At 42.9% G+C, this 14428-nt stretch overlaps 1 protein-coding gene across 16 annotated transcripts in view; it reads right to left on the minus strand.

Annotated features, from left to right (window-relative positions):
- LOC111862848 (glucose transporter type 1) overlaps window positions 1–12690 on the minus strand; it is a 101929-nt gene extending 89239 nt beyond the window's left edge. For 5 of the 16 annotated variants that reach the window (XM_033750829.1, XM_033750827.1, XM_033750828.1 and 2 more), the window contains exon 1: window positions 2479–2567. The gene's annotated coding sequence lies outside the window, so the exon portion shown is untranslated. Of the gene's footprint in view, window positions 1–2194; window positions 2266–2478; window positions 2568–12567 lie in introns of those variants that run through there. The other 11 variants (XM_023848592.2, XM_023848590.2, XM_023848589.2 and 8 more) reach the window with 6 other exon arrangements.
- Window positions 12691–14428: the final 1738 nt, after the last annotated feature.

Raw genomic sequence — 14428 nt, forward strand, 5'->3', positions numbered from 1 at the left:
GCCATCTCATTTGTGAAACATTAAAGCTGGTTTAGAAGCAAGAGATATGAAGGTGAAGACAAAGCCATTTCTCTTCTTAATTAAGCTTGAGACCATAGAGACCTATTGGAGAACTGACGTACAGCTTTCAAGACTTTTAACCACAAAACTAGGAGTGAATGATGGAATGAAATTATGTACATGAGGCCTATGAGGAACTTACCCAGCATTAGGCAACATCTGAATATTTATGGACATGTTTTTGAAGAGGTTAGAATATTTAAATATTCTAGTGCTTTGATAACAGGGGAAAAATAAATCTGGTGAAAAAAAAATTAACATTGGAACTGCTGCAGGCAGTCATGATTACTGTGGATCACAACATATTTGTAAGTCTAAAGCTGTTAAAACCAATTAAGTTCAGGCATGTGATAGTATAAAAGATTATCAACTCTGTCCAATGTGACTGATAATTTTTTGTTTAATCTTTCATCCTTGACATGTTTCGATAGGAGCAACCATCTTTAGGAGGACATATCAATACATGCAGAAACTACTATTACAAAGTGATTGGTCATTGTCAATGCATACATACAATATCATGACTGGATGGAGTTGCTAATCTTTTATACTACTGCTGGTGTGACGGACCAGGATGAATCAAATCAAATTTATCAGGCATGTGATATGTACCATGGTCCATGGCTGAAAAGAATAAAGTTGTGTTAAATATGTGGGAGGAAAAAAAAAAGTGTATATAGGACCAAGAAATGATTCAAAGACTCAGAATTAACCAAGACTTGAGGGAATTATATAAAACCCCTGACCTGGCAGTAGATATTAAAATAAGGTTGGAGTGTTGGGGACATGTGGTTTGAATTGATCAAAAATAGGTGGCTAGGAAGATGTTTAAAGTAAGCCAAAAGCAGAAGTGAGAAGGCCCATACTGAGAGGGCTGGAGGATGTAGAGAATGATTTAAGAGAGATAAAGATCACAAGAATGAGAGGAAATGCTGGTAATATAGGAGAATGAGCATATATTGTAAAGGTGGCCAAGGTTCCTAGAGAACCACACGGACATGGGGTATGTAAATAAGTGAAGATACATGTTTCACTAAAAGGTTAGGTTAGGTTTCTTTTAAGTTTCTTTTGGTAAGGTGAGACTGAGTCCTCTTGGTACTTCAGCCACTAATTGGTCTACTGTACCAGCCCCAGATGATAAATGAGTATGCAGCATTTGGTGGAATGAGAACTGGCAGGGGAAACAGAAGTACTCGGAGAAAATCTACCCTAGTCCACTTTGTCTACCACAGATCCAACATGACCTGACCTGTGCTTGAACCCGGGTTGCCAAAGTGGGAAGCCGATGACTAACTGCCTGAGCTGTGGCATGGCCAGCCACTAAAAGGTTGGTACCCTCCTACCCTAATGACATAGTGTCATAAGCCAGAAGACCAAAATATGACAAGGTTAGTTCCACAAGCAACAGAAACTTAAGCATTATCAGACACTACTAGATAACTGAAGTTATATAATAAATAGAGTAACCTAAAAAGATGTTAAGAAAATTATCTTAACACTGTGGTTGAATCTATGACACTATAACTATTTTTTGTTTATATTGTGCAGTTAGAAGTTGAAACTGCTGTTGACCCACCCAATCTTTTAGGTATCAAGACCCATCATCCAGTTTTCACTATAATTCATTTACAATTTTCTATCACATTCATTAGATTTAGGTTTTGAGAGTTTTGGAATGTGGCAACCGCTGTGATTTAAGGGGTTCATTTGAACATACAGTAAAAGATCACTCCTGTATACCCATGTGAAACCATGCAAGCACTGATTTCAAATATTAAAAATCCCTTGCCTCCTTATGTACCACTACAGTGTTTCATTATCGCAACAAAACAATTCTCTATTAACACTTATATTGCAAATTTTAAACTTATCATGGCACGCTTATAACTCTCGGCATGAATACTCAAGTATGTAGAAATTCTGACATGTTTCTGCAACTTTCCGCCACAGCATTCAACCAATCACGGAGGATATCACCCCTTTTTCTCCGCCAGCACCGAGTCATCTCGTTGTTATATATACGAACACTGTCATTTCACACTGTGGAATTGCATTTCAAGTAAATAAATTTTAATGTTAATCCTAATTTATAAATACATAAGGTGATAAAAGTAATTCGCATTATAATACCAACCCTTAAGAATTCGCTTCATAAATCGCGCCGAAAACCAAGATGTTATAGACGTCCCGCTGTGTAATGGAATTTCAAGGTGGACGTGCATCGGGTAGTATGAAACAAAGTGAGAGATCGACAGAATGGCACAGATGTGACAGTAATAGTTGTCACAGCTTAGACATAACGGTAGAGAATAAACAATATTCTTACTTCTCAACACCCTGGCTACATCCGTGCAAAACGTTCATAGAATGCTGGGCCCCTATTATATAACTGTCCACAAATCTAACCTAATTACTTACGATATTTAGCCGCAATCTTATTTTTTGTTACACAACATCCCGTGGAACTACGCTGCGTGCTTTGCTACCATGTCATGCAAGTATGAGGGTTTCCTGTCTCAGTTGCTTCAAATTGCACTGAAGAAATAATTCCTGACATCTATTGCACTCCTGTGGAAAATTAAATGGCGGCAAGTTCAAACCCTTAATTGTGTAACACAAAGGCAAATCTTAGCCGACTTCATTATGGAAAGAAATTATGCCTACGAGATAATGAATTGCATGTGTGCGTGTCACTCTTTTCACATCTCGAACCAACTGACAGAGTTTCAAGAAAGATAAATTGGAAAACACTCAGAAGCCTTACTTTCTAATTCCCTAGATCAGAAATGTCATGAAGATGTGCATAATTTTAAGCCGGAAGTAACACCAGCGCCTCTTAATTTAGGGTCCTAATATGTTGTATGTAAGGAAAGAGGAACACACAAACTTTAACTGACGCTAGTAAAAAGGTTGGTCTCGAAGTAAACGCAGAGAAAGTTAAGTATATGTTGTTGTCTGGTCACCAAAATGCAGGGAACATCGTGGTATAAAGATAGGTAATAGATGCTTTGAAAATGTGGCACAGTTCAGATATTTTGGAACGACGATAGCAAATCAAAACCTGATTCAGGATCAAATTAAAAGGAGATTGAAGTCGGGCTATGTTTTCTACCATTCAGTCCAGAACCAATTGTCCTCTCATCTGCTGTCTAGAAACATAAAAATCAATATATACAAAACTACAATGTTGCATGTGGTTCTGTATGGGTGTAAAACTTGGTCTCTGATATTAAGGGAGGAACACAGATTGAGGGTGTTTGAGAAGAAGTTGTTGAGAATATTTGGACCGAAGAGAGATGAAGTGACAGGAGGCTCGAGAAAACTGCACAATGAGGAGCTTCATAACTTGTACTCTTCTCCAAGTATAACTGGAATGATCAAGTCAAGGAGAGTGAGATGGGTAGGGTATGTAGCACGAATAGGGGGAAGAGGAATGCATATAGGATATTGGTGGGAAAACCAGAGGGCAAGAGACCACTAGGAAGAACAAGACGTAGGTGGGCGGACAATATTAAAATGGATCTTAGAAAGATAAGAAGGGATGGTATGGACTGGATAGATCTGGCTCAGAATAGGGACCAGTGGAGGGCTCTCGTGAACACGGTAATGAACCTTCGGGTTCCATAAAATGCTGAGAAGTTCTTGAGTAGCTGGAGAATTGGCGGCTCCTCAAGGATGGCTCAGCTCCATGGGTGAGGAAGTGAATCACTCAGTCACTGGTCCAGTGATTGAGGCTAGCTCTTTCTAAGGGGCCCAACAGAATAGGTGTTTTCCCTCACCTGAGGACGGAAACAGATCCAGTTTCCGAAACGGCGTGTTTTTCTTAGTTATCTTAAAACCAGGACGATGGATAAAGTCCGAAAACCCAATATCTCTCTGTGTTATACACCATCGTCAGAATCCTATAGTAACTACTTATAAATTTCCTATTTAATTTCAACACCCAACCCTTTCATATCCAAACAGTTTGCGAGACTGCATACTGCAGCAGTTAGAAAAGCTGTCTAGAAACTTATGGCCAGGTTCCCAGACTACACGATTCCGGAATTTAGCCATGTATACGTGCATATGTGTGTATACCTTATGGTTATGACAGTCAACGCAACAATAAAGTGGAATATCTTCGGATGAAGAAAAGAAACAGATGTTGATATGTGTCTTATTTAATATAAGCATCGATTTCTTGCTACATGATTCGACCTATGTTTTAGGTCATTATCAGGCACCTTCTGTGATCTATAAGCCACGTTATTGAAGTTAATTGCCACGATATGGATCCATATTATGCAACTGGTGTCTGTTGTTGTGTGTAGATCATTGAAGGTGCCCGACGATGACTTACTCGTAAATCATAAATCGAAACGTATGGCAAGAAATCCATGTTTATATTAAATAAGCAAGACTCATACCAACATATGTTTCTGTCTTCACCCAAAGATACGTGTTTCGCTTTATTTGTACGTTGACGCTCATGATCATAATATACACACAACACGATGTAAACTATAAACACTATCAACACTCGCAGCTAAGAAGGGAACACACATCACAAGACGCGGTTTACACAGAAAATAAGAAAAACGACCCCGTAGTGAACGAACCACATGCAAGTTTTAATTAAGACAAATAAGATGAATTATCTTAACAAGTTTTAGCGAGTGTAAATTTATCATAATTTACAAATACGGATTTTTTAAATACTTTTTAAATGGTGTTGTGAAAATATATGAGGGCAGGCACTGCAATAGATTGACGTAATTGGGACGCCTGATGATGGCACTGTGTTGCCGAAGCATGTTGTGAAGTGACAGGTGACATTGAGTGCACTACAAGACGGCCACTGTATACATATCATGGATGAAAATCAGTGCAACAGGACGCTAAAATATAACACTATAAAGCTTATAGCTGTGTATATATGTACATATACGTATATATGTATGGTCTACGTATATAGGTGTATATGTGAGTACAAGAATTCTTTATCAGCCACGGGTTTCTATTTGCATCAAGTATTGTCGGCTGCAGTGTTTTGTGTCGTGTATCCGCGGTTTCCATGTGTGCACAAACACGTAAAAATAGGAGAAACAGGAAAGGTGTAAGCACAGTCATCATCATCATCACTACCGTTATCATCATGGACTTCAACTCAAAGTAATTTTGTCGACATGCCACCATCATCATCATCATCAATAAACCTCCTATTCGGGCCGCGCCATAGCTCAAGCGGTTAAACGCTGGCTTCCCACCGTAGCTGCCCGGTTTCGATCCCGGGTCTGGTCAAGTGGGATTTGTGGTGGACAAAGTGGCGCTGGGGCAGGTTTTCATTTCACCAATTGCTCCACAATCACCCTCACCTATCATCTGGGGCTATGCTTAGATCGGAATTTACATCTTGTTCTATTGAGACCTCCTGCTCATCTATTATTTCAGATGTCTTCCTAAGCTTCTTCAAATCGTGTCAGAGTTCATCCTGTCAAAACAGTCTAACGTAATGCGTATAACATGTGAAGTTCAAACGAACGGAACTGCGGCAAAGAGACAGCAGGACTTAAATAAGAAATGAAGGACCTTACGTAAGGAGAAACTTAGCTGTGTTTTATCCTGCCCTCAGCAGAGCCAGTGCACCAATTCCGCCTGAAGGTAGGCTAGACGAGCGGCTGTCGTGAAACGTTTCTGTGTGAAGTCTGAAGTTATAGTTGGGAAACTGATCAGATCAAATATGAAATGAAATACAATTAAATTTATTTCTGCCATCAAATCTGGTAGATGTTTACGACATATTGCAAAATACAGTAGAATTTACCGTAATAAACAATACAATTGATCATTTAATTGTTTTAATTACTACGTCACGAACACATGTATTGTACTTAACTTTTAATATACGTAATAATACAAGTAATGGGATCCTAGAAACAAATAGATCTCGAGATCTTGACAGATTTACACGTTTTCATCAATCCTGAATACGATAACGTGGGTTTTGCACTACCGCTTTTATCTCTGTGCTGATGTGCTCCTCGCTAGCGACTGAATGTTTGGTCAAATTTTGTTCATATTCGCCATTTGTTCGTCAGAGGTCGTCCGGCGAATGTGAACAATCTAGCTACAAAAATAAGATCCTCAGGGGAAGAAACATGGCGATTTTCTTGAAAATTGATCAGGCAATCATGATTATATGCCGGTCACGGTAGCCGAGCGGTCTATGGTATGTACTGTTTTCGCTCGCTTGGAAACCGGGATCATGGGTTCGAATCCCACTCAGGGCATGGATGTTTAGTTTGTGTGTGTGCGTTTTTCTGTGTTTGGGTACAGGTAGAGGCCTTGAGACGAGCTGATCATCCGCCCAAGGAGTCCTACCGAATGTGTAAGATTTAAAAAAACCGAAGTGAACGGAGAAGTTCATGGAGGTAGGCCTAGGCCCACTGGGGCTGTAGTGCCAATGGGGGGGGATATGATTATATATCAAGAAATTATGCAGATTATGTCCTAAAATAGAACAGTACAGTTGGTATACTTCAGGAAAACACAAAGATAAGCCCTCTAGCGGCCCAAACGTGTCTATGACAAAGTGCAGTAGCGTAGTTGGTTCACGAACTATGCCACAAGCCAGAAGGTGGCAGATTCAATTCCCGATGAGGTCATTGGATTTTTCAGTTGATGTAATCCTTCCAGCCGCACTATGGCCAGGGGGTCGACTAAGCCTCTAACATAAATGAGTACCAGGAATCTTCATGGGGATACAGGGCGGCCAGAACGTAAGGCTGACAACCTCACCGCCATCTGTGAGCCGATTTTCTGGAAAATTTTGGAGCCTCGACGTCTCACAACACTATGAGCATCCACGGCCTCTTATAGGGATAGCTTTACCTTTTCCAAGTGTAATCATTCTGTAAGAATTTTTTTTAACTCTTCGTTAAGCATTTTGTCTGTTGAGTGGAGGGACAGGCAACTTATGCTCTGTACAAATATTAAGAACAGTCAGGTTCCCCCCAGACCTCAGTTCCCAGTGAAGTTTTGCCCTCAACAAGTGCGCTGTTTTCCACGAGCGCAATTCCCATGGTTGGCCAAGAACTGCTCTGTGTAAACATCTCGAAACGTCGAAGTGTGGGTCACAGCAATGTCTGGCTAGAGTTCATACTTCCCAAGTATCATAAAACTAATAAGTGAGGATAGACCGAGGGCGGTGCGAGTCTAAATTCCACCCCCGGCGACAGTATTATTCCCCCCTCACCCCACATCTGATTAGAATGAGCTCAACTACCCCGAAACTTCGTCACAAGTGTTAACACGAAATTCACAAACACCGACGAAGATTGCCATTCGTGGGTTATGAAACGACACTGTCAGCATCGAGAGTATAAAGCGTCGAATATAAAAAAGGTAAAGCTAACCCTGTAACAGGCTGTGGAGGCCCATAGGGTTGTGAGACGTCGAGGTTCCCGCATTTTCTAGACAATCGACTCACAGATGGCGGTGAGGTTGTCAGCATGACGCGCCAGCTGCCCTTTACCCCCAGGAAGATTCCTGGTACTCATTTCTGTTAGGGGCTGAGTCGACACCAGGGCCATGATGCGGCTGGAAGGATTAGGTAAATTGAAAAAATACAATGACCTCATCGGGAATGGAATCCGTGACTTTCCAGCTTGTGGCATAGTGCCTCAGCCAAGTGTGCTACTGCTTGATCCCGTTGCATAAGTAAAATTTAGTAAAATTAAAAAGGGCAAAGATATCCTTGTAACAGGCCGTGGAGACCCATAGGGTTGTGAGACGTCGAGGCTCCCACATTTTCTAGACAATCGACTCACAGATGGCGGTGAGGTTGTCAGTTTTACACTGCGGTCGCCCTTTAGCCCTAGGTGAATAATGAATAGTGAACTAGAAAGGATCTGAAAGGAAGCGGTCGTCACCTTCTCGAGGTTCTACCCCAAAGAATCAATCAGGATAAAAGTATTCTGGCCTGGATTCGAACCGAGTGTATCTAGAATGTTGAGGCCAAACCGACCTCTTCGGTGTGAAGTTGTCCCTGTTTGTAATTAAGCACAACGACGTGAAGATGTATTGAGGACTGGAGGTAGTAGCCCAAGTATTCTGAATCTTGACACTAGATAGAGGTGAGTGTACAGCTGAGGCTGGCGCTCCCTCTAAGACAGGTCTGGACGCTGGTGAATAGAGACTATCTCCGCCGAAAGCAAGAACCAAACTCGGGCTACTCGATCGTCTAGCTCGTATCCAATTACAATACCGGCAGATGTATCAGACAACAATGTCAGCTTCAGTAGCTCACAGTTAATCTCATTGTTGTACAACATATTTAGATGACTAACAATCGATGGTCACAATATAAACAAGAGAGCGACAGAATTTACTTTTCGTCTGACGGAAAACCAAAAAAATAACGGTTGTAAAATTACATGGGTGTCAGAAGGGGGGGGGGTGGAGCTAGGTACATGTCCTCTCTAGATTTTGGGGGGGAGGGGAAATTGAATTTTCATAAAAGAATCTGTACCACATTTCAATATCAAATATTAAAATATTCGTAGCTCTAACCGGTTGGAATACACGTATAACCTACACGACCTTTTATCCCAGAAGAGAGATCTCTTCATAATCACTGCCTCAAGCAGCTTAAACTTCATTAGAACGAGTTGTGCATTTCGGTGTAAGTACGTCTAGTTTATTTCCATGCACAGAATACATATTGAAACCTCGACATCTGTCGGTCGTACAAAACCTACTTCAGCGGGTGTACCGTATTAAAGGATCCCGGGTCTGGTCAAGTGGGATTTGTGGTGGACAAAGTGACGCTGGGGCAGGTTTCCTCCGAGTACTTCGGTTTCCCCTGCCAATCTTCATTCCACCAATTGCTCCACAATCACCCTCACCTATCATCTGGGGCTGGTACAATAGGCCAGAAGTGGCCGCAGTACAAGGGACTTAGTCCCACCCCACTAGCAATAAAGAAATACATCTCATGGTAACATATACAGTATATCAGAAAATTGAAGTATACCAAAAGCTTAGACATCAGTTTATGACAAAAGTCTCCGCCTGCCTCCCCCCTTTCGACACTACCCAGCCCTCACCACCGGCGACAATGACCGCGGGTTGCAGCCTTTTTTGCGTGTCGTGTCGCCGAGCCCCGCATGTACCCACGGTGCCCCCTGATCCGTCCCAGTTTTGACATTTCTGCCAAATATTAATAAAATCAGCGAAGAGCGAGTTTCGATGCGTGAAGCTTCTCTTTTTGTGTGGGCTCGATTGATCTGTCTGAAGACCCAGGGCTGAACTTTGCCCTCTTCCTTCAGATAACCAAAATATTCTGTGTCACTTCCCGTCTATTTAGCACATAAGAGTGGACGATCCCATTACTAAAAATTTTGACAACCACTATCATGATTTAAGGTTTTCACGGCGGTGACTATGACGAATGCCGTCTTCTGGGATGTGGCTCACGCGTGAGCGCTGCTTTCTCGTTCGCTGATTTTTCTACCCTGAAGATGTAGGCGATAAATTCATCCGAAACGTCGGTTTACACAAACTCTACATGGCGTCACATCCAAGAAGATTGCATTCTTCACTATCACGATCGCCTGGAACAGATGGAGAGACATCGCATACTAAAAACATTCTTCAGCGATGGGACAAGTGTATCAGTGTTGGTGGAGGATATGTTGAGAAACGAATGTTTGTTCCAGGTTAGAATATCACATGTTTTGGATTTTATATCCATTTGTGACCTATTTATTGACTCTCCCTCTGAACAAGTATTACCGGAGGAGTGTTGGGGATGCGGGGCATGGCCCTCCCCGTAAAATATAAGACACAGAGAAAGAGCCCACTTCCCAGAACTTGATAAATTATGAACAAAAATACAATTGTCATAAGAGAGAAGGTGAAATAAGTTTTTCCCTAGTATCAAGTCTGTCTTGACAATCCAGACATATTGTCATGTATCAGAAATGAAATTCAGTCTCTTTTGTGCTTATTTCACGATCCTGTTAGCAGGTAGACTGCACCGTATAGCACCGATGCATTACACCCGGCATTTGACTGCATGAAAAAAACCTCTATCAGGATAGTCGATATCCCGGCGGAGATTCGAAACGACCATCTCCCGAATACGATCTCAGACCTTTATGACTATGCCAGTTTTGTGGTCTTGTGGTCAGCGTTCCTGGTTACAGATCCAGAGGTCCGGGTTCGATTCTCCGTGCTACCATATTTTTTCTGACAAGTAGTGGGTCTGGAACGGGGTCCACTCAGCTTCGTGATGATAATTGAGGAGCTATTTCAAGGAAGTAGCGGCTCCGGTCTAGAAAACCGAAATTAACGGCCGTGGGGATTGGTTGCGCTGACCACGCGACACCCTCTATCCGCAATAGTTCGCACTTCCTTCGCCGACAAGCGGCGGTCGCCCGGTCGGTATAGTTCGCTTGCGGACTCAAATCACGGAGTCTATGTAGAGTACAAGTGAGCACACGGATGTGACAGCGATTGTCGGCATTTAGCGAAATTCCAGATTGGTAGTTCGGTGTTTGTAATACAACGACGGTGACAATTTTCGCTGGACGTCTGCCGGTTTCCATGAGAGTATCACACCCCACCCAGACCCCGAATCACACAGTTCAGCCCCCGATGGCATCAATGACACTTGTTTCGGTATTCCCCGGTCTTTCCGTTTGCACCTTAGCCGAAGTAGGTCAGCCCTGTGCTGCCTCCTGTCTGTCGAATTCTGTACCAGGCGGCAAGGTGTGCCCCACCTCGGGGTTGACTTTCGCCAATATTTAACGTCAGTCATGTGGTAATCATGGAAACTGGGAAATTGTGACCTGAATTTGGTAACGCAGTCAGCAGTAGGGCTAGCGAGAGAATATATACGAAGTACGAGACCCCCAGGAGGCGGCATATTTTGAGATTTTTTCTTTTTTTTTGGTTAAGTGGAACTGAATTTCTGCTGCTCTTCTGTTCGTGCCGTATAAAGAAACAAATTTTAGCAGGATAAGCAACAGCGTAAACAAAACTGTTTAAAAGTCGCTACACAAATGGCGGGTTTCGTCGCATTCTATAAATTTCCCGTCATTAATTTTGATGATTTTTGAGAAAGTTGATTCTGTTTTAACTAGGGGGGCGGAGATGAAAATTCACGTCTTCCGGGATGGCATTTAGGCCCGCGTGAGCTCTGGTTATAACGAAAATATTTCGATTTTGGCAGATGACTCATGTAGTGTCAGTGTAAACACTGTTATATAAAGGATATTACAGAGATATTACAGATAATACAGAGCCGGGATAGCTCAGTCGGTATAGCGACTAGCTACGGACGACCGAGGGGTCAGAGTTCTAGTCCAGGTAGAGTCAAGAATTTTATCTTCTCCACGTCGTCCAAACTGGCTTTAGGGTTCATCCATCTTCCTATCCAGTGGGTACCAGGAGTAAAGCGGCCGGTGGGGGGGGGGGGGAAGCTGACCACTCACTTCCAACTAGTACCGAGGTCAAGAAAATGTGGATCTACACATCCACTCCCCCATACGCCTTCATGACGTGGAGCTTAATTAGTTAAGCACAGGGACAACTTTACCTTACCTTACCTTTTACAGAGAGTGAGTATTTGAAGGATACGAAAGGATAACAGGATCTCAGTGGCGAAGTCCCATGCAAATTCACTGTCTTGTAGTTTTAACTGTAAATTGGTGATTAATATTAAAATCAATTTCAGGCTAACAGACGGCAAATATAGGAAATGAGCTGAATCGGCCGTAGGTATATTAAAACAAGTAGTTCTACTTACGGTAACTATGAGCTATACGCTTAATTAGGAACGAGGACAGTCTGGGAGGAAAGGTCCATGCGTACTTCTGGGCACTCACAAGGAATTTGACCGGAGAGACTGAGTAAAACCAGATAAACCCCTCGTACAGGGGGGCCGGGGTCCTAATCTCATGACTTAGGACTTTAATGGATGGACCCTTCGGTCTAAAAGGCGACCAAAAGCTCATCTCTACGTCACATTCGGTGAGTTCCTTATTTGAACGTTGCCGATCAGCGGATCTCCTCTGTTCCTTGAGGCAAATACCGCGACAACTCTTAAATTCAGTCACGATTGTTTTTCACTATTTAAATAGCGGTTATCAGGGCGTTCCAAAATATGGATTTTTGTGCGGGTCCATGACCTCAGCGCAGCACATCGCCGGCGCCGACAACCCCTCGACATTACAGGAGGGCGCTGTCAGAAGCCATGTTGATAGCTACAGAATGTACGGCGGGGCGACAGACCATATGGTCCCCAAATGCAGACAGACTTTGCCTTCGCATTTTTACCGGTGCCCAACCTGCGCGACACGCGCACGCACAAACACACACACACACACAGGTATACAGGTGATTTTTCTCAGTCCCTCCTCCCGCAAAGCAATCAATGCCGTGCATTGCAACATTTGGAGCGTCGCTTGCAGCCCCAGGGGGGCTCCAAGCAGGCGTTCCAGCACCAGACACTTGCCTTACCACTGCCCTAGCACCGTACTCTCCCCATTGTAGCCACTGCTGCAACAAACTGCACCGAGAAGAGCCACTGAGAGTGGAGACGCCCCAGAAACCGACCGACACCGAACTCAAGCCAGCACCAACCTCTCCCGGCAGTCAGGGTAGGGAGGGGGGACCCCAAAATCAATAGCTCTGACTTTCCAGGGGCCGCCACGAGAGGGAAGCACAACCCGCCTCATGACCAGCCGGCACTAGGAACGCTGGGACCAAATGTGGGTACTAACGCATAAACTGAGGATATACTAGAAAATNCAGAGCAGGTTAGTACAGCGTTAACGTCTAGGCTTGTATTCGGGAGGTGCTTAGTTCGAATCTCGTTCGGGATATCGGCTATTCTGACTGAGGGTTTTCATGGTTTTCTTCAGTCCCTCAAGGCAAATTCCAGGATGGTACCTGGCCGAAACTACTACAGCTTCATTCCAAATCTTTCCCGATTCATCAGTCGTTTCCTAACCCTTCACCGGGCCGTCTGAACTGCCGACAGCTCGTAACAGGAGCCACGTGTGAAGGACATGAGGATGTACGTCTTATTGGCTTAGCCTGGTTCGGGCTTATTTAGTGACGCTGTCCGTATTTCGGAATACACAGAGTTTAGTGGTGAGTAATGATTTGGAAAGGATTTGGAAGAAAGCACTTGTGGCACAACTGAGGTACTGTCTTGAATGCCTGAGGAAAATCATGAAAGATCTCAGAATAGCTGGTGTCTCGACCAACATTCGAACCGAGTACCTCTGGATACAAGTCTAGAATGAAGTCACTACGCCAGCCCGCTTGGTGAAGAGAACGGGTGGGGAAATGAGGGATTCAAGAACTAGGGATAGTTATAGTCCTGATGACTCCTGTAGGATAGGGTCCTAGGGACGAACTAGGGGACCCTAGACAAAGGGATTGGAGAAAGAGGGTGCTCTAAGGAAATGTTCGCCAAATTCTTGTAGCCTGAGGCTCATTTGTTATGAATACAAATATTAGTGCTCCCCCCAACAATGAACGCCGGCAAGGGGTGGGCATGCTCTCATTTGCTCCCCCCTGCCTGGATTCTTTAAAAATACCTAAACTAAAGAGAATTTATAAATGTACCAGACGTGAATACAAATATTAGAATTAATTTTAAAGAGATAATTTTTTTATCGTGAATCGATTTAAGTCGATCGGTAAAAATAATCTTCAGCAGCTTAAATATAAGTTTGTATTCTATCTCCTGGCTTCCCCCTTTGGAGAAAAAAATTATGTTCCCCCGAACTTTGAGAATAACTTAATATTTGGTTTAGCAATTTAAAAATGTATGTGTAATTACTAATGCACCTTAATGATATCTATGAAGTACTTCTTCCAGTATATTGCATGATTGTACTTTAATATAGCCATTTTCTGTCAGTTTATATTTATAAATAGACGGTTAGGATTTTCAGTGAGTACCAGAAAGAAGACTCATGGCCCTCTGGGAGGCCACAATTCGCAATTTAGAAAATTCTGCTCTGTGAAAGTGTAGCTTACCTCCCTTCTATGAGCTCTGATATCTCAGTCTGCGTGAGTAGTGTTTGATTTCTGGTTACGAAATTGGGATATTTCTTTCTACAACCACATCAAAATATCTCTGGTGTCCACTCACCCTCCTAGCAGGTTTCCAGTGGGGAAAAAAATGGCGGCTGCAGACAAGGACGTCACGGGGGGGGGACAGAAAACTTAGTTCAGAATTAAGTAAGCTCTTTTAAGATTATCTTCATTGAATAATATTTTTTTTTAAATATGTGTTTATAAGCATTAGCATTGCCATCTTTTTCAGCATTGGTTTTGTTCGAGATATTCAGGGAGGGGGCAGTTC

Source organism: Cryptotermes secundus, unplaced genomic scaffold (assembly GCF_002891405.2).
Source record: "Cryptotermes secundus unplaced genomic scaffold, Csec_1.0 scaffold462, whole genome shotgun sequence".
NCBI lineage: Eukaryota > Metazoa > Arthropoda > Insecta > Blattodea > Kalotermitidae > Cryptotermes > Cryptotermes secundus.